The sequence below is a fragment of the Thalassophryne amazonica genome, chromosome 2 (genome assembly GCF_902500255.1).
Source record: "Thalassophryne amazonica chromosome 2, fThaAma1.1, whole genome shotgun sequence".
NCBI classification, from domain to species: Eukaryota; Metazoa; Chordata; class Actinopteri; order Batrachoidiformes; family Batrachoididae; genus Thalassophryne; species Thalassophryne amazonica.
In genome coordinates this window covers 27,719,120-27,738,609 of record NC_047104.1, presented here as the reverse complement: position 1 = coordinate 27,738,609, position 19,490 = coordinate 27,719,120, and the positions used below count along the sequence as shown (strand labels likewise).

The window sequence follows — 19,490 nt, the reverse complement described above, 5'->3', positions numbered from 1 at the left end:
TGTCACATTGCGCACACCAGCTCAGTGTGTCACACAAGGCGCAGACCAGCTCAGTGGGCGTGTCACACAAGGCGCACACCAGCTCAGTGGGTGTGACACAGAGCGCAGACCAGCTCAGTGTGTCACACAAGGCGCAGACCATGCTCAGTGGGCGTATTGCACAAGGCGCAGACCAGCTCAGTGGGCGTGTGCACAGAGCGCAGACCAGCTCAGTGGGCGTGTCACACAGAGCACAGACCAGCTCAGTGTGTCACACAAGGCGCAGACCAGCTCAGTAGGCGTGTTGCACAAGGCGCACACCAGCTCAGTGGGTTGTGTCACACAGGGCGCAGACCAGCTCAGTGGGTGTGTCACACAGGGCGCACACCAGCTCAGTGGGTGTGTCACAGGGCACACACCAGCTCAGTTGGCATGTTAGACAGAGTGCCACACCAGCTCAGTGGGTGTGTCACATTGCGCACACCAGCTCAGTGTGTCACACAAGGCGCCAGAGCAGCTCAGTGGGCGTGTCACACAAGGCGCACACCAGCTCAGTGGGTGTGTCACACAGAGCGCAGACCAGCTCAGTGTGTCACACAAGGCACAGACCAGCTCAGTGAGTGTGTCACACAAGTCGCACACCAGCTCAGTGGGTGTGTCACACAGGGCGCAGACCAGCTCAATGGGCGTGTTGCACAAGGCGCACACCAGCTCAGTGGGTGTGTCACAGGGCACACACCAGCTCAGTTGGCATGTTAGACAGAGTGCACACCAGCTCAGTGGGTGGTGTCACATTGCGCACACCAGCTCAGTGTGTCACACAAGGCGCAGACCAGCTCAGTGGGCGTGTCGCACAGAGCGCAGACCAGCTCAGTGGGTGTGTCACATTGCGCACACCAGCTCAGTGTGTCACACAAGGCGCAGACCAGCTCAGTGGGTGTGTCACACAGAGCGCAGACCAGCTCAGTGTGTCACACAAGGTGCAGACCAGCCTCAGTGGGGTGTCCCACAGGGCGCAGACCAGCTCAGTGGGCGTGTCACACAGGGTGCACACCAGCTCAGTGGGTTGTGTCACACAAGGGCAGACCAGCTCAGTGGGCGTGTCGCACAGAGTGCACACCAGCTCAGTGGGGTGTGTCAACATTGCGCACACCAGCTCAGTGTGTCACACAAGGCGCAGACCAGCTCAGTGGGTGTGTCACACAGAGCGCAGACCAGCTCAGTGTGTCACACAAGGCGCAGGACCAGCTCAGTGGGCGTGTCACACAGGGCGCAGACCAGCTCAGTGGGCGTGTCACACAGGGTGCACACCAGCTCAGTGGGTGTGTCACACAAGGGGCAGACCAGCTCAGTGGGCGGTCGCACAGACGTGCACACCAGCTCAGTGGGTGTGTCACATTGCCGCACACCAGCTCAGTGTGTCACACAAGGCGCAGACCAGCTCAGTGGGTGTGTCACACAGAGCGCAGACCAGCTCAGTGTGTCACACAAGGCGCAGACCAGCTCAGTGGGCGTGTCACACAGGGCGCAGACCAGCTCAGTGGGCGTGTCACACAGGGTGCACACCAGCTCAGTGGGTGTGTCACACAAGGGGCCACACCAGCTCAGTGGGTGTGTCACATTGCGCACACCAGCTCAGTGTGTCACACAAGGCGCAGACCAGCTCTGTGGGCGTGTCACACAAGGCGCACACCAGCTCAGTGGGTGTGTCACACAGAGCGCAGACCAGCTCAGTGGGCGTGTTGCACAAGGCGCAGGACCAGCTCAGTGGGCCTGTCACACAGGGTGCACACCAGCTCAGTGGGTGTGTCACACAAGGGGCACACCAGCTCAGTGGGCGTGTCACACAGGGTGCACACCAGCTCAGTGGGCGTGTCACACAGGGTGCACGCCAGCTCAGTGGGTGTGTCACACAGGGTGCACACCAGCTCAGTGGGCGTGTCACACAGGGTGCACGCCAGCTCAGTGGGTGTGTCACAAACACTACACACAGATACTGACTTCCATGACGTACTTAAAGTTTGTTTGCAGCAGAGGAGTTTCTCCGTGCGCACACAGAATTGTAAACAGGCTGTGTGTTTTGCACAATATGGCCCCTTTAATGTCTGACTGTCTTCTTTGAAACGTAATGTGCGCATGTGCTTTTCAAAGCTGCTGATGTGATTCTGGAACTTCAGTGAAGAAATGTTTTTTGCAGATGGATTAAAATGTTTGTTTGCTAATGATGAATCACGGTTCTGCATGAACGTTTCCTCTGTTCTTCCATCAATCAATCAATCAATCAATCAATCAATCAATTTTATTTATATAGCGCCAAATCACAACAAACAGTTGCCCCAAGGCGCTTTATATTGTAAGACAAGGCCGTACAATAATTACGTAAAAACCCCAACGGTCAAAACGACCCCCTGTGAGCAAGCACTTGGCGACAGTGGGAAGGAAAAACTCCCTTTTAACAGGAAGAAATCTCCAGCAGAACCAGGCTCAGGGAGGGGCAGTCTTCTGCTGGGACTGGTTGGGGCTGAGGGAGAGAACCAGGAAAAAGACATGCTGTGGAGGGGAGCAGAGATCAATCACTAATGATTAAATGCAGAGTGGTGCATACAGAGCAAAAGAGAAAGAACCCCCCAGCAGTCTAAGTCTATAGCAGCATAACTAAGGGATGGCTCAGGGTCACCTGATCCAGCCCTAACTATAAGCTTTAGCAAAAGGAAAGTTTTAAGTCTAATCTTAAAGTAGAGAGGGTGTCTGTCTCCCTGATCTGAATTGGGAGCTGGTTCCACAGGAGAGGAGCCTGAAAGCTGAAGGCTCTGCCTCCCATTCTACTCTTACAAACCCTAGGAACTACAAGTAAGCCTGCAGTCTGAGAGTGAAGTGCTCTGTTGGGGTGATATGGTACTATGAGGTCCCTAAGATAAGATGGGACCTGATTATTCAAAACCTTATAAGTAAGAAGAAGAATTTTAAATTCTATTCTAGAATTAACAGGAAGCCAATGAAGAGAGGCCAATATGGGTGAGATATGCTCTCTCCTTCTAGTCCCCGTCAGTACTCTAGCTGCAGCATTTTGAATTAACTGAAGGCTTTTCAGGGAACTTTTAGGACAACCTGATAATAATGAATTACAGTAGTCCAGCTTAGAGGAAATAAATGCATGAATTAGTTTTTCAGCATCACTCTGAGACAAGACCTTTCAAATTTTAGAGATATTGCGTAAATGCAAAAAAGCAGTCCTACATATTTGTTTAATATGCGCTTTAAATGATATATCCTGATCAAAAATGACTCCAAGATTTCTCACAGTATTACTAGAGGTCAGGGTAATGCCATCCAGAGTAAGGATCTGGTTAGACACCATGTTTCTAAGATTTGTGGGGCCAAGTACAATAACTTCAGTTTTATCTGAGTTTAAAAGCAGGAAATTAGAGGTCATCCATGTCTTTATGTCTGTAAGACAATCCTGCAGTTTAGCTAATTGGGTGTGTCCTCTGGCTTCATGGATGGATAAAGCTGGGTATCATCTGCGTAACAATGAAAATTTAAGCAATGCCGTCTAATAATACTGCCTAAGGGAAGCATGTATAAAGTGAATAAAATTGGTCCTAGCACAGCACCTTGTGGAACTCCATAATTAACCTTAGTCTGTGAAGAAGATTCCCCATTTACATGAACAAATTGTAATCTATTAGATAAATATGATTGAAACCACCGCAGCGCAGTGCCTTTAATACCTATGGCATGCTCTAATCTCTGTAATAAAATTTTATGGTCAACAGTATCAAAAGCAGCACTGAGGTCTAACAGAACAAGCACAGAGATGAGTCCACTGTCTGAGGCCATAAGAAGATCATTTGTAACCTTCACTAATGCTGTTTCTCTACTATGATGAATTCTAAAACCTGACTGAAACTCTTCAAATAGACCATTCCTCTGCAGATGATCAGTTAGCTGTTTTACAACTACCCTTTCAAGAATTTTTGAGAGAAAAGGAAGGTTGGAGATTGGCCTATAATTAGCTAAGATAGCTGGGTCAAGTGATGGCTTTTTAAGTAATGGTTTAATTACGGCCACCTTCCATGTGGAGTTTAGTGCTGCAGGCGTGGCTGCGACTGAGCGCGCTCGCTGCGTTTGTGGACCTGCAGGCTGACACTTTGCACTGATACTTTCACACTGAGGTAATAAACCATTAGTGTGATAAAAACCTCCCCCCGTGGCCTGGAACAGCCTTTAAGTTTAGTTCATCAGAAGGAAAACAGTTTTGAAACATTTGATAATGAACACTTAATTTTGGACATGCACTGGAAGGTGGACGTGAAGGAGTTCACCAGGATCCTTTGAAGTAGAGTTGTAGTCAAACCTTTGCCAAGACACACACAATAAATGAATCATGAAATGTGTCCATTTATGTGAATCCACCAAAACACCTTAAACCAAGCACATACCTTAAACATCCAACTTAGGGTTTTGTGACATCACATGACACCACGGTACACCCTGTCAAAATTAAAACAATGTCCAACTTCATTTGCTCACTACAGATGAAAATAAGATACTAATTTGTGGACAGTCAGAGATAAACTCTGTTGTGATGCACAGGAGCTCAGTTTTATGTGCAGTCAAAAGAAGAACTCGTTAAACGCCTAACGAAGCCCTAACGCCACAAAAGAAAAAAAGCCATTCATTGAACGGCAATCAGAGCTTGTTTTAATACGGAGCTGTACGAGACACTCAGTCGCTGCTGCCGCTGCCGATTACAGGAAATTATTTTAACGTCTGCCATCACTCGCTAACAATAATTACACTTCAGTCAACGGCACGAATCTTCTTCTGCTGCCAACATGTGAATTAGAGCAGCAATGACTAATCCATGATCAGTCCTCTATCAAATTAACAACTAGTCTGTTTATCGATTAATCATTTAGACTCTTTTTTTGGAAATATCCAAATTTGTTGATTTCATTTTTTAAATGTGAATATTTTCTGGTTTCTTTTACGAGCCGCCTGGTAAAAAAAAAAAAAACTGTTTATCTTTGAGCTGCGGCCAAAACATACCTGAAGGCATTGTCTTGGGCTCTAGATAAAATATTGATCCACATTTTTCACCTCTTTTTTTTAACGTTATGTACCTAACAACAACTAATTGATGAACTGAGAAAATAATCGATAAAATAGGTTATGAAAATAATCGTTAATTTCAGACCTAATGTGAGTGTAGCGTAAGGTTGGCTGAGATTAACGTCCAAATTTTGTGTCAGCATATGTATAATGCTTTGTGATGTCATGAAGTCAAGTGTGGGAGCATGCACTGGCGCTGCATGCTGCTGCATCCATGTCATAAAACTCCTTATCAATAGATCTTGAAAACAATCAAAGGAAAACGTACTGCACAGAAATAACAGTCAAGAAGATCAAAAATTAAGTCAGACTCCATCCACCACAGATGGGGGGGGTGATCACATGACCTCTGCCCCTTCTCCGCCAGTCAGTGGATCTGAGATCAAAATCTCATTTAAACCTACAGTTTATGGGGCATGATAGTCTTGTGGTTAAGCAGTACCAGTGGATCCTTGGTTCAAACCCACAAAAATTACTAAGCGCCCTTGGCCAAGGTCATTAATTCCCCAGTTACTCCTGGTGTGCAGTTGAGCACCTTGCACGGCAGCACCATAATGTGTGTCTGTGTGTGAATAGGTGAATGTGAGGCATCATTATAAAGCGCATCTGATTCATTAATATAAATGCAGTCCATTAAGGTGATGACTGGGATGCCTTTGGTACCAGGTCTCTTCTGAGGGTCCGTGGGTCCTGCTTTTTCTATCTCCACACTCTGTAAAGCACATCTGGATCCCCATATGTTTATCAATCGTGAGGGAGGAATTGACTTCTGCACCTAATTGGCTGAGAGCCTGAATGACATCATTACAGCCGATCATCACACAAGCAGGGCAAAGCAGTTTTTGGTCAATCATTATGCAAGATTCAATCACCAAGTGTTACAGGATTTAAAACCAAAACAGCCTGAGTGCTTCCAGCTTTTGATTCAGATTTTGTTGTACAACTGTGTCAGTGTTACTGCAGCGCCCTCTAATGGTCAGAATCAGACAGGCACCCATCTGTTTCTATCACTGATCCATAAAGCATTTACCCAGAACTCAGTCATTTCAGGTCTAAATTCTGCTTTTGTTTTTTGCAAAACGACAGAGAAATGTGGGATTATGAGATCATTCAGCATGAAATCCCTCAAAGATCAAAGAAGGCGTTGATTTTGCTGCTTTAATGACATGAAACATCGTTCTCAGATATGAAATATATCTAGAAGATATCTGATTATTTATTTGAAAGCTGCAGACGGGTTCACCTTTTCTCTCTGTCCCTCTCAGGCCGCCCACAGAAGACTCAGGAATGCGTAGCAACGCCACTGCACTTGCCTCCACGCCTCCCAGCAGCCTCCCTCCCAGACACACCCGTGCAGCCCACCGGACTCTGCCTCCTCCCTCACTCCTTGCTCTTCGCTGCCGCCCTCTGTGTCGCCCTCCCTCACCGACGTCTTCGGCCTGCCCACTCCACCCATGGGCAGCGGAGGCGGCTACAGCCTCAGCTCATCGTGCGGGCAGGGGAGCTCACGCTCCCCATCGCCGCTCACACTGATGCAGGCAGTGGCCGCCTCGGGGAAGCCTTTTGTCTCCAAACCCATGGAGCTGTGGAGCAAACACGACGTGGCGGACTGGCTGGAGAGCCTGAACCTCGGGGAGCACAGGGACGCTTTCCTGGACAATGAGATCGAGGGCGCTCACCTGCCCTCGCTGCAGAAAGAGGACCTGATAGACCTGGGCGTGACGGGGTGGGGCACCGCATGAACATCGAGGGCCCTGAAGCTGCTGCAGGACAGATAAGGAGCCAGCGAGGTGATGAGTGGAGTCGGAGTAGAGGAGAGGGAGAGTCTAAAGTCGTGGGTCTGGGTGGAAGAGTGTCCGAGCTGATGCCACCTCTTGCCATTTTCGTCTTCTCTCATCCTCCTTTGTCGCCCTCATCTCAGTGCTCCCGTCGTGTCGGCACTCTTCTTCCTCGCTCCCACTGTCCTGAGCATCAGGGGATTCCAAAACATCACAAGAAATCACAGCGGGAGACAGAAGCGATTAGCTGCTACTTGACATGGAGGAGAACGCGGTGGAGGCCGGTGTGAAGGACGTCCAGAAGAACGCTGGAAACACAGAAACACTTGTTGATGCTTTCTTCCAAACGCTTTGGAATACTACTGACTTTTTCCAGACACCCGGAGCGGGTACCTGAAAAACAAACCAGCTGAGCTGGTCATTGCTCTTTTTCTATCTTTGCTAGAGTTTGTTCAGAGAATATTTCTTCACTAGAGTCCCACCGGAGTTATATTTCTGGGTGCATCCAAGGACGGAGGGAAATTTGACATGGACTCGGACTTTTTCTTTTTTGTTTTCACTTATTTGTGTCAAGACGACAACATCAGCTGGTACATTTTGAATTTAAAAAAAATATTCCGTAGATGCTCCCTGTAGGACACACCCACTCAGCATCCACATCATCAGTCCACATGTGCAGCAAAAGCCAGTCTAGGACACGAGCTAGACACAGCGTCTCAATCCACTTTTCAGGCGAGAATTCCCATGTTGCTTCACTTTATACCCATGATGTTTTACCGCAACCAAAGATTAACAAACTCTAAGGCTGTCTCCAAGTTCGGGGGTCATCTCCTTTGAAGGCTGCGTTCTACAAAGATAATTTTTTAGTGCTTATTTATACTTTACTCATAAACATTAGTTATTTATAGTTGTACATATGCAGCCCAATAATTGTTCCTTTTTTGTTTTTTAATTTGCCAACCATTTTGTCAGGGAAATCAAAATCCCGCAATGACTCTTGGAATTGTTTGGATGTGTTGTATCCTTCGTTTTCATTGGCTGCATTCCAAGGAGCTTTTGAAATGAGACTATGACACATGCAGTCAACAAATGCAGCCTTAGAAGGATGCAGCCCCGGATTGAGACACAGCTAAAGTGTTCCCTCGGTTATTGTTTCCTGGGAGATTAACTACAATGCTACATTCATGCAGCTATAACCCTGGATCCCTATTGGATCTCATAAATTAGTTAAATACTAACTAGCATTAACTTAAGCAGCAAACCAAATTTACAGTTTATGTCAGCTTACCAACATGTTGGTCTCAGGCGGTACAGCAAGTTATCCACAAACCAAAGGGTCAGTGGTTTTCAATGGTAACATATTTGTGTTCGCCCGGTCCGACAGTGCAAAAGGGTTTGAACTTAAGAGCTTCATGATCTTGACTATATTCTTGAAGATTACTGAGAAATGAGGGTCATACAGCAGTACTGGGGCACAAATACCTCTTTGATGAGTTCCGACAGTTGCCCGTGTCCGTATAAAACTGGGGAACATTTATGTGCTGTAAAACATCTGGATCCTGGAAAGATGGGAGTGAACCCAGTTCGATCCTGAGTGCAGATGAATGTTGATGTGTCCTTGACACACACATGAGCTCTAAACTGCTCAATCTGGGCTCCTTTTCCCTCTTTCAGCCCCAAACAACTGTGGCCCAAAGATTTCAAGTAAGAAAAAGTTAGCTGAGCAACATATACTGTCACATGCAGCAGTCTGTCAGGTCAGTGGGCGCCACCGCAGCTACGCATCTGCATTCTCATTTCCATGGGAAAGGGAGCTTTTTGTTGAGATTTCATTGGTCCGTGAAAATGAAATAAAGGGGTATTTTTCTAGAACTGCCCCGAGAGATCACAAAAAAGACTGTTTAATTTAGACCCAGTATTTCGGGACAGCTTCCGGCTCCGTGGCCCGTGTGCTCTGCTGTTTGTGTTTCTGAGTCCTAATATTGTGATACTTTATGCATTTGATATTTAAAATACAAAAGTAAATAATAATCTTTTAAAGCAAAATTTAGACACTTGTTTTTTTTATTTAAAAGTGTTAACTCCTCATTTTGAAAATCAAGGGCCGTATTCAGTAGTTTCAGCAAGTTAACAGTAGGGTTGCACAATCTGTCCATATTATCATATCTCAATATTGTCATATCAGTATGATATACGATATGACTATGATTCCACACAAAGTGCAGCAACAGTGAAAATTAAACATTCTTAAACAAAGCAGTAATGATACCACACTCATTTTGCCCTCATCATAAGGTTTGGATACTGTGCCCTCCAAAAGTATTGGAACACTTGGTATTTCACACATTTTAATTTGTTTATGCCATTTCAAATACAAGAAATACAAAAATGTAAAGAATAAAAATTTTAAAATTATCTTCCTCAAACTCAAACTGAAAGCAAATCTCTAAAACTTGATCAATTCTGTAAATAATAATCAGTTTTCTGCCAGTTTTCTTCAGACAAGTCAGGGGATAGAAACATGAACATTTCCAAATCACTGAATATGTCTTGGGCTTTATTTACATCAATTATGAAGAAATACAAAAGTTTCTTTCACCAAAATATCAAATCTAGGCTTTCATCTCAAATGTATTTTCTGGCAAATTGTAGCTGAACTATCGGGTCTTCTTTTTAAGAAAATCCTCCTCTACACCACTTCATAAGGAAGCTGGATATTATATTTTTAATTAATTTATATCAATTTGTAGAGATTTGCTTTCAGTTTGTGTTTAAGGAGGATAACTTCGATAGATTTATTTATCTAAAGTTGTGTCACGGGTGTCAGACAGCAAAATTAAGAGGTTACCGTATTTAAAAATAATTCCTTCAGAGAGCAAAATTAAGAGGTTACACAGGTTTATACAGAACAGAGGAGAAGAAAATTACCTGTATTTCTTTCATCCAGAGCGTCTTCACATTATAAACAGCTGTCTGCTTGTTTAAAATCACTGGGGAAACAAGTATATATAAGGCAACCCAAATTAAAGGAGAAATGCCACTGTTAACAACCTGGGCCTCATTTCTGGCATAAAATATGGTCATTTACTCACCGATATACAACCCCAATTCCAATGAAGTTGGGATGTTGTGTAAAATGTAAATAAAAACAGAATATTTAAAAAACAAGATATTTAATGTTCAAACTGATAGACTTTTGTGTTTTTGTGTAAATATTTGCTAATTTTGAAATGGATACCTGGCAACACATTTCAAAAAAGTGGGACGGGGCACCAAAAGACTGGGAAAGTGATGAATGCTCAAAGAACACCTAATTGGAAACAGGTGAATGTCATGATTGGGGTATAAAAGAGCGCATCCCCAAAAGGTTCAGCCATTGACAAGCAAAAAATGGGTGAGGATCACCACTTTGTGAACAACTGCATGAAAAAATAGTCCAACAGTCCAACAATGTTTCTTAACGTTCAATTGCAAGGAATTTAGGGATTCCATCATCTACAGTCAATAATATAAGAAGAAGATTCAGAGAATCTGAGGAATTTCTTACACATAAGCGGCAAGGCCGAACCGAAAACCGACATTTAATACCCGTGACCTTCGATCCCATCAGGTGGCTCTGCATTAAAAACCGACATCATTGTGTAAAGGATTGTACCGTGTGGGCTCAGGAACACTTCAGAAAACCATTGTCAGTTAAACACAGTTCATTGCTACATCTACAAGTGCAAGTTAAAACTCTACCATGCAAAGCGAAAGCCATACATCAATATCATTCCAGAAACGCCGCCGGCTTTTCTGGGCCTGAGGCTCATTTGAAATGGGACAGACACAAAGTGGAAAAGTGTGCTGTGGCCTGATGGTTCCCATTTCAAATTGTTTTTTGGAAATCATGGACGTTGTTCCTTTGGACAAAATGAGGAAAAAGACCATCCAGATTGTCTACAAGTGCAAAGTTCAAAAGCCAGCATCTGCGATGGTATGGGGTTGTGTTAGTGCCCATGGCCATGGGGCAACTTACACATCTGTGATGGCACCATCAATGCTGAAAGGTATATCCAGGTTTTGGAGCAACACATGCTGCCATCCAAGCAGCATCTTTTTCAGGGACGTCCCTGCTTATTTCAGCAAGACAATGACAAGCCACATTCTGCACATGTTACAACAGCTTGGCTTTGTAGTAAAAGAGTACAGGTACTTAGACTGGCCTGCCTGCAGTCCAGAACTGTCACCTATTGAAAATGTGCCGCATTATTAAGTGCAAAATACGACAATGGAGACCCTGGACTGTTGAACAACTGAAGTCGTACATCAAGCAAGAATGGAAAGAATTCCACCTACAAAGTTTCAACAATTAATGTCCTCAGTTCCCAAACACTTATTGAGTGTTGTTAGAAGGAAAGGTGAGTGTAACACTGTGGTAAACATACCACTGTCTCAGCTTTTTTGAATCGTGTTGTAAACATCCTTTCAAAATGAGCAAATATTTGCACAAAAACAATAAAGTTTTTCAGTTTGAACATTAAATATCTTGTCTTGTGGTGTATTAAATTGAATATAGATTGAAGAGGATTTGTAAATTCATTGTATTCTGTTTTTATTTACATTTTACACAACATCCCAACTTCATTGGAATTGGGGTTGTAACTTGGTGTCATTTGGAGTCCCTGACGACGTGTTTAGTTTTCAAATGAGTGTTTAGTTTCAAATGAGTCAAACATTTTTCTTCTTCTACTAAGATGGATTAGAACTTTTTGTGGTACACAGCACCAACTACTGTACAGGATGGGTCTAGCAGTCAGTATGTGTCACCGATTTCAAAATGTTTTTTTGTTTGTTTGTGTTTTGTGGGGGCGGGGGGGGGGGGGGGTTGCATGTGCCGTGACATGTCAATCATCTGTGTCCAATCAGATTTTAGGGGAGTCCAGCGCAACCCTGGCCTCCACTCTAGCTCCACCCATTCCGGACGTGTTCAACATTTGACATTTACTGTTTCACTGTGGACTCAAAATTTGGCACCTCCTGTTTGGGACAAAGCGCTGTTTCGCTCGTGTTATCAAACATCTTGTGCAATGAGGACCAAACATAACCGCCAAGGAGGTTATGTTTTCGGCCGAGTTTGTTTGTCTGTCTGTCTGTCTGTCTGTCAGCAGGATAACTCAAAAGGTTTTGAACGGATTTTGATGAAATTTTGTGGAGTGGTTGGAATGAGAAGAGGAACAAGTGATTAAATTTTAGTGGTGATCCGGATCACGATCCAGATCCAGGAATTTTTTAAACGATTCTTCACCATTGTGGGATAGGGGGAATTTTGACATTCTAGTTTCTAACTCCACAAAAACAAGGCAGAAAGGCTTGAAAAAATTAGGGTGTAACATAATCAAATGTTCTATCAAACAACAAAGTTTGGTGATGATCGGATCCAGATTCCGGATCTGGTGATCCAGAATATGCAAAAATATAGGGAAAATAGAAATGTGTCAGTGTGAGGCAACAAATGAAGCTAGAGATGCACAACTACACCAAATTGTAGCTGAATCTGTACTGATTCAGTAAGGTGTCATCAGATTTGATGTAGCTTCAAATGTTATGGAGCTAGATCCAGAAGAAAACTGCCATTACCGAAAAATCATTATTATACAATAACTTTTGAACTAATAAAGACATAAAAGTGATTCCAAGTTCTAGTGGTATGTTTTCATGGTCAATGATGTCAAATATAAAGGAAAGAAAAGTGTATGTATCATAGTTTTGGTTGTAACACTGAATTGTTGAATAGATCACTGTGCCAAGGAGGGAATCTCTTTAGGGTCAGGGACCCTATGGCCTTGTGTAGCACATGCAACACTTAAAAAATAGTTCTATTTCAGAATTTACTGTTATTTGTTTAGAGAAGTGTTTCATAAATGTTAAAAAAAAAAATCATATATTTGCAGTTTAGTTGAATAATAAATTGAATTTTGTCTCTTATTTGTTTTTGTCTATAAGCAAATGCAATATCAATATGAGTGCTCAGATGATAGTAGCTTCTGGGAAAGGTGCAAGTTGCAATAAACTGTGATGCCAAGCACTAAGGATACATGCTATCCAGTCACAGCAGATGAAACTTTTTTTACTAGCAAACATCGTTAGACTTTTTTAGGTTCAATGATTCCACGGCGTGTAGATGTTATGGCGTCAGTGACCCCATGGCCTTGGCGGAGGTTTGCACTCTCCAAGTGCTTTTAGTTGTATTTTATTTTATCATTTTAGGCACTGTTCTACACTTGCTTTTGGTACTCATGTTCTAATTGGCTTTTTTTCTCTTTAACTAATAACACTTTCTGTAATTGTGTATTTAGCTCACTGTTGTTTACTGTTTCAGTACTCTGGCAAAATAATTTTATTTGGGATAAATAAAGTTAATCTGTATCTTTATCTTTAATGAAGAGAAATGGGTGGAATTCCATAATGAATGTTTTATTATATTTTATTTTCCTTCATGCCATCTTCAGGAGGAAGTGCATGTGGTTTTGAAATTACCGGACATTACCTTTGACCTCATGTAATGTGCATACATGGGGCTTGCACACGACATCCATAAGATGCCTTGTAAATACCTTCAGAGGTGTTATCTGATTTCAAAAACAGCATTTTTTAGATTTTGAAGTGTTTATTTCTCACTCTTTCAAAATATAATGTCAATGTCAATTTTATTTATATAGCACATTTCAACAGCACCAGCTGCCCAAGTGTTTCACATGTTAAAAAACAATATCAAAACTGTACAAAGCGAGCAATTAAAATCTAAATAAACAAAAGACACAAATAAAACCAGACACAACAGCTTACTTTGTATTAAAAGCCAAAGCAAAAAGATACGGTATGTCTTAAGAGCAGATTTAAAAGACTCTAAAGTTGGAGGCAGCTTTGATGTTAAAAGGCAAACTGTTACACTGTTTGGGCGCAGCCACCGAAAAGGCCCGATCACCTCGAGTCTTTAATCGAGATCTGGGTTACATTTAATAGAAGCTGGCTTTCAGACCTCACTGATCTGACTGGTATATACGGAGTCAGAAGCTCAGAGAGGTATTCAGGAACCAACCCATTTAGACACTTAAACACAAACAACAGAATCTTAAAATCAATCCCAAATGCGACCGGGAGCCAATGTAGCGAGGCAAGCACAGGGGTAATATACTCCGCTTCCTCGTCCCTGTGAGCAGTCGTGCAGCAGCATTCTGACTTGCTGCAGACGCTTTAGAGAGGACTGGTCCAGCCCATAGTAGAGCAAGTTACAGTAATCTAAACGAGATGTTATGAACAAATGAATAACTCACTCAAGAACACAAGCTGAAAGATAGGTCTTTACTTAATTACTTACTTAAGATTCTGAGTTGGTAAAAACAAGCCTTAACCACAGAATTACTTTGCTTGTCCATTTTAAAGGAACTGTCAAACATTACCCCCAAGTTTCTAACAGAGTCATGTATGTAGGGAGACAAAGGACCAAGCACATCACTCGAGCCAGCAGACAATATAGGACCAAAAACAACTATTTCAGTTTTTTCTCATTGAGAATTTAAAGGTTTTGGGCCAACCAGGTTTTTACTTCCTGCAGACAGTTTACCAAAATAGCAACAGAATTTGAGGGGAATTTGAGTGACAAATAAATCTGTAGGTCATCTGCATAAAAATGAAAGGCCATGTTGTACTTTGAAAGTGTGGTGCCAAGTGGCAACATATAAAGTGAAAAAAGTGTGGGGCCTAAAACAGAGCCCTGTGGAACACCATAGTTTAAGCGTGCTGAAACCAGACTGGTGAGGCCCAAGATATACAGAGAAACTTCATGCCATCTTCCTCCAATGAAATATACAAGAATCATCTTAGATTTATACAGACAAATCTGAAGCAAACATTTTTCTTCTTCAACTAAGGTCGATTAGAACTTTTTGTGGTACACAGCACAAACTACTGGACAGGAGGAACGTAGCAGTCAATGTGACTCACTGATTTGAAAATGCAGGTTTTTCAAACAGATGTGTGGTGCCATGACATGTCAATCATCTGTGTCCAATCTGATTTCAGGGGAGTCCAGTGAAACCCCAGTCTCCACTCTAGCTCCACCCATTGCCAGGAAGTGTTCAACATTTCCTGTTTCACTGTGACTGAGAATTCAGCACTTCCTGTTTGAGTGTGAGCTTGCCACTGAGTTCCCGCGAGATTCCATGGAATCTTGTCTGTCAATCCCAAGAAGTGTTTGACATTTGAACATTTCCTGTTTTACTGTGGACTATGAATTTTGGTGCTTCCTGTTTAGGATGCCCTGTACCATGAGTGAGTTTCGCACCGCTGCGCGCCGCTTCGCTCATATTATAAATGTCCTATTTAAAGGCTAATAAATAAAATTATAGTGGTGCCAAAGAAAATTCTTTTTATGACTTAACTCTTTAAAAACGGGGCGGCGCTAGGGGATGTTAGGGGTGCTATAGCTCCCCCTGGATTAGTCATAGCACCCCCAAGAAAATCATTCCTCAGTTCCTTAATTTAATTTCATCCATGTTTTGAGGCCTTGTCCACACTGAAACTGAACTTCCCCTATACAATCTTTTTCTTTATCATTTTCAAAAACCTGTTCCATTCAAGAAATATCTCAGTTCTCACAGATCCAGTGAAATCACTTGAAAATGCTGTAGTCTATATGCCAGGCCTGTATGTAACACTGTAACACTTTGACAAAAATGGAGAAGACATGGAGCTAATCAATTTAGCAACAGATAGTAGAACTTTAGAAGGCGGCACACAGATTAAATAAAGTCTTTTAATTTGACCTGTTGCCAGGATTCATCATGACAGCTGAAAACATGACACCCTTGAATTTGGAAGATACCGTCTGGAAATGTATTAATTCCTTTTATATAATGACTGAGTGGATCATTCTCATTTGAATGGTGCTTTGTATGTCATGTGCCATGGATTATTACTCGCATTTGTGTTGCCTTGCATTTAGCGTGCCAAATTCAGTTCTATTTTGCCTGCAAATACGGTTCCATTAGCGTGCAAATTTGGTTCCATAAGTTTTGTACCATTGCACGCTGCGACCACCGCCCACACATACCGCACCTCACACACTAGTGGGGGCGGCATTTAGCTAAACATGTTGTTTAGCTAATGTCGCCCCCACTAGTTTGTCAGTTTGAATTATCTGATGATTTGATGGAGCTAATTGATGGTGCTAATTCTCTAACACAAAAAAACAAATCCACTACACTATAAGCCATCTGAAGGCATAAGAGCTATTAGGTATGAAAGGATGAAGTTAAGAGGAGAAACTGGGCAAATTTTTGACGTGATTTTTTTGCTGGAGTAAGGAAAGCAATGGCGTCTGTACACGAAGTCAGTGCATGGTGTCACAGACTACATCATCAAAATAGTTTTTTGCAAGTTGGCTGAGAACAATTTTGGAATCCTCTTTAAAGTTCATGTTGGACTGTTGATGTCAAAGCACCAGTGACAAAACCCCAAATGTAAGTCCCTTTCTGTTGTTTATAAATTAATAAATATAAAATGACAAGGTCTATTTTGCGTTATATAAACAAATAAAGAATGTTTTTTTATTCTTCAATGGAACAAATATTTCATTTTGGTCGCCTCATTAAATGTATGTTCCTCTTTCACCTCATGAATATTCGAACCATTGAACTCATAAACATTCATTCTTTGTATAATGATGGATGTTCCTTGTGTAAGGTTTTTTAAAGAAGTCCCTCAGTGTCTGTCATGCTCTGGGTGCGTATCTCAGCCTGCCACTGGAGGATGCCAGAGCTTTGTCCCCCACTACCAAGAAGAAGGAAAAAAGAAATGCAAAAGTCACACTATTAAATTACACTTTTACATGATGTTCTCCATTATGAGCTGCTGAGGATACAGAGGCAGGGCGATGACATCATGATTTCAGAATAGTTTTCCTCAGTAAGACACTTCTGGAGTTTTCAGATTAATGTGATTAGATAATATTTCACTCATAAAAGAAATACACATTCATCAACAAACTGATGATCGCGACATCACATTTGATGATGTCCATGATGATGTTGTTGTACTGTATAGTCTGTTTTCAAGTTGCTGAAATGGGTCAGTTTTTGCTGCTCAAATATCCATGAGGAACTGGAAGAAGTGAAGTCTGTGTCGCCTAAAGAACTACCTGAGGAACAGCAGTGGTGACGGACAAACCAGTGACCCGGGGTCACTCCTGGCAATTACAGCAGTGTTCAGAATAATAGTAGTGCTATGTGACTAAAAAGATTAATCCAGATTTTGAGTAAATTTCTAATTGTTACATGGGAAACAAGGAGGTACCAGTAGATTCAGTAGATTCTCACAAATCCAACAAGACCAAGTATTCATGATATGCACACTCTTAAGGCTATGAAATTAAGCTATTAGTAAAAAAAAAAGTAGAAAAAGGGGGTGTTCACAATAATAGTAGTGTGGCATTCAGTCAGTGAGTTCGTCAGTTTTGTGGAAAAAAACAGGTGTGAATCAGGTGTCCCCTATTTAAGGATGAAGCCAGCACCTGTTGAACATGCTTTTCCTCTTTGAAAGCCTGAGGAAAATTAGACGTTCAAGACATTGTTCAGAAGAACAGCGTAGTTTGATTAAAAAGTTGACTGGAGAGGGGAAAACATATACGCAGGTGCAAAAAAATTATAGGCTGTTCATCTACAATGATCACCAATGCTTCAAAATAGACAAAAAACCCAGAGACGTGTGGAAGAGTAAAAATTGTTCTTTTTGGGTCCAAGGGCCGAGACAGTTTGTGAGATGACCCCCAAACTCTGAATTCAAGCCACAGTTCACAATGAAGACAGTGAAGCATGGTGGTGCAAGCATCATGATGCATGGGCATGGTTTTCTCTTACTATGGTGTTGGGCCTATATATCGTATACCAGGTATCATGGATCAGTTTGGATATGTCAGAATACTTGAAGAGGTCTTCAGCATAAGGCAACATTATGCTGAAGAGGACATGCCCTTGAAAATGGGTGTTTCACAAGACAATGACCCCAAGCCACTGGTAAAACCAGCAAAATCTTGGTTCCAAACCAACAAAATTAATGCCTCGCAGATGTGAAGAAATCATGAAAAACTGTGGTTATACAACTAAATACTAGTTTAGTGATTCACAGGATTGCTAAAAAAGCAGTTTGAACATAATAGTTTTGAGTTTGTAGCGTCAGCAGCAGATGCTACTATTATTGTGAAGACCCCCTTTTCTACTTATTTTTTACTAATAGCCCAATTTCATAGCCTTAAGAGGGTGCATATCATGAATGCTTGGTTCTTGTTGGATTTGTGAGAATCTACTGAATCTACTGGGTACCTTGTTCCCATATAACATAAGAAATATACTCAAAACCTGGATTAATCTTTTTAGTTCACATAGCACTACTATATTCTGAACACTACTGTACCTCTCAGAGAACACGGACAGCAACCAAATAATTGATGCTTTTCCTCTTAAACTACAACACAGGGCGCATTGGTGATGTGATAAAATGTGGAAGAAAATGAAGTGGTCGCTCTACCTGCTGTTGGCATTTTTCCCCTGAGGCTATAGGATAAATGTGCAGGTCTGTGGATATTTGTATTGAACAGTAGCCTAGGTTTGTGTGTGATTTTAGTCATTCTGTATGTCATCAGTGACCGTCGCAGAACACATTGTGGCTATGTGTGCATGTGCCCGTGAACGTGGCAGTGGTACCTCGTTTTTGGTGCCAGCCTCAAGTGGCCAATCAAGGAACTGGATGTTTTGCCATTTCTGCATTGGCTAGGCTGCATCCTTAAAAAGGGGACGTGAGTTCTCCTATGGACTCACTTTTTTCTGATGGAGCCTCCATCCATCTGCAGTTCACAGTTGGTATCTGTATGGTTAGACCCATGTTGTTTTGGTATATTTCAGATGCAGCGGGCTGGCTCACACATTTCATTCATTTTGATGTGCATTTAAGAAGATGGCCAAGGAGGTGACAAAAGCGAAGGAAGCTGGGTTTGCACCAACATCAGTCATTCCTCCATACAACACAGAGAACTGAACACGTGACTCAAGTTTAACTTCCTCTACAAAATAACCAGCAGGAATCGTGTTTGTTTGAGAAGCTGAACCATTTCAAAAAAATGACACGCCTCAAAGCAGTCAGTTTTTGTGTTTAAAAAATGCTGACTCATCTGTCTGATTTCAATTAAAACTAGGATTTGGAAAAAGTAATTTTATGTGCATGTTGGAGGTCAGTGGGCAGGGCTACCTCCTGATTTTGTAGCATCTTTATATCTGACTGGTGCAGAAGTGGTTATGCTGTTAGTGTGAAGTTAAAAATCATGGTAGCTTCTAAGGCTCTGAAAGGCGTGGTCCCACCAGTCTTACACAACGATGCGCCCTCTTGTGCCGTGCAAACACAGAGTTAATGCTTATGTGCCAAGGCTTAAGAAGAAGCCCTTTACATATTGTGCCCTGTTTTGTCGAACATTTATCCAGCTGGTATTGGAAGGTTGAACACCACTGAATCGTTTAAAGTTCATTTTGAAATAAACAGATTTTTATTGCTTATTTCTAGTATTTGATTCATTGCTTGCATTGTGAG

General features: G+C 42.4%; 1 protein-coding gene across 1 annotated transcript in view; it reads left to right on the top strand.

Annotated features, from left to right (window-relative positions):
• The window catches only part of shank2b (SH3 and multiple ankyrin repeat domains 2b), a 618,688-nt gene that overhangs the window by 585,794 nt on the left and 13,404 nt on the right, over positions 1-19,490 (top strand). The window lies entirely within an intron of this gene.